Raw genomic sequence first — 1,704 nt, 5'->3', positions numbered from 1 at the left:
AAATGATGTATGCCTGCCCTATGGCTGATGATATCATCTGTCGGTTATATAGCCAACCCGACATGTCCTGGTAGCTAACCAATGGACAGAAACATCCCTTGCGGAGCAAGTAGGTTTGAGCTACAACCCCCTTGCTACTACCCGCTCAACCCAGAGCCAGTGGAACAACCACTAATGCGGCTACTACCCAGGCGGGTGTTTAAAAGCTCAACCTGGAGCGAGTGGATTCACCACAACTGCCGCTACTACCCAGGCGTCACAATCTCTGACCTGGAGCAAGTGGAACGAACCACAACCCTTGCTATTGCCCAGGTATCTTAAGCATTAACCCGGAGCAAGCGGGACGAACCACAACCCTTGCTGCTGCCCAGGTATCTTAAGCATTAACCCGGAGCAAGCGGGACGAACCACAACCCTTGCTACTGCCCAGGTATCTTAAGCATTAACCCGGAGCAAGCGGCACGAACCACAACCCTTGCTACTGCCCAGGTATCTTAAGCATTAACCCGGAGCAAGTGGGACAATGCCACTGCCTACTACCCGGGGTTACATATCACATTTCAACATTTTCCATTATTATCCATTTAACACATTCATTCATTAATCATATATGCATTTATACTCAGCCATAATCAATAATGGCTTTGCCGTGACCCGGCAATAACTCAGCCTTCCGGCTCATGGTTCAATCAAGAACCAGCCATTTATCAATAGATATAGCCCTTCGGCTCATGGCATACACGGTACTTCTACCGTCATCCTCCATATCTCATATAATCATCGTTGATCACCATTGATCATAACTCTTCCCCTTGCTTCACTCGCAAGTTACCACATCCCCTAGCTCCTTTCTCATTGCTAGGCATATCATAATGATTTAATACATAAGGGGTGAGATCGGAGGCTTAGAAGTATGAGATTTGGCTTTTAAAACTCAAAAATCAACTTTGGCATGAAAGCAGGGCCACGCGCACGCGTACTCCACGCGCACGCGTGGATGGCCACAAAACTCATCGATGCGTATGCGTCATACACGCGGACGCGCGGATTGAAACACAGCCAGACAACGCGTACGCGTCAGCCACGCGTACGCGTGGGTGCATTTGCGCCCCAGACACAAAACTGGCACAACTCTGGCACAACTCTCGGGAAAATGGTTGGGCATTGGGTGCAGCGCATCGACGCACATGCGCACACCACGCGTGCGTGTGGATGGTGCCTTTTTGAAGAACGACGCGTACGCACCAAGTGCGCCTACGCGTGGAGGGTCATTCTGCTAAAAAAATTTCTAAGTTAAAAGCTGCAGAATTCACAGATTCAACCCCCAATCTTCCGACGGACATAACTTTCTCATTTTAAATCGTTTTTCGCCCGTTCTTCGAACGGCATGGACATCCCGGATCCAAATTCACTTCTAAACATGTTTGGCACAAAACAGAGATCCAGAGTCCATGTTTTGTCCCATCAATGTATTCCCAAAAATCATGTTTTCATACAAAACCACAAGGTGCCCTTTTCAAAACAAGCCATTTTCAACCCTTTTTAAAATCAACCACAACATGCTAGTTTCTACCCTTTTTGAAATCAATCAAAATATACCAAAATAAACATCAAGCCTCCTCAACTCATACATTAACACTTTACCACGATTCACAAAACCGCCATATAACCATTTTTACCCATTTCATACAAATGGCTAAATTT

Source organism: Arachis duranensis, chromosome 4 (genome assembly GCF_000817695.3).
Source record: "Arachis duranensis cultivar V14167 chromosome 4, aradu.V14167.gnm2.J7QH, whole genome shotgun sequence".
Classification (NCBI taxonomy): Eukaryota; Viridiplantae; Streptophyta; class Magnoliopsida; order Fabales; family Fabaceae; genus Arachis; species Arachis duranensis.
The sequence above is the reverse complement of the archived record's forward strand: the minus strand, read 5'-3'. Positions refer to the sequence as shown.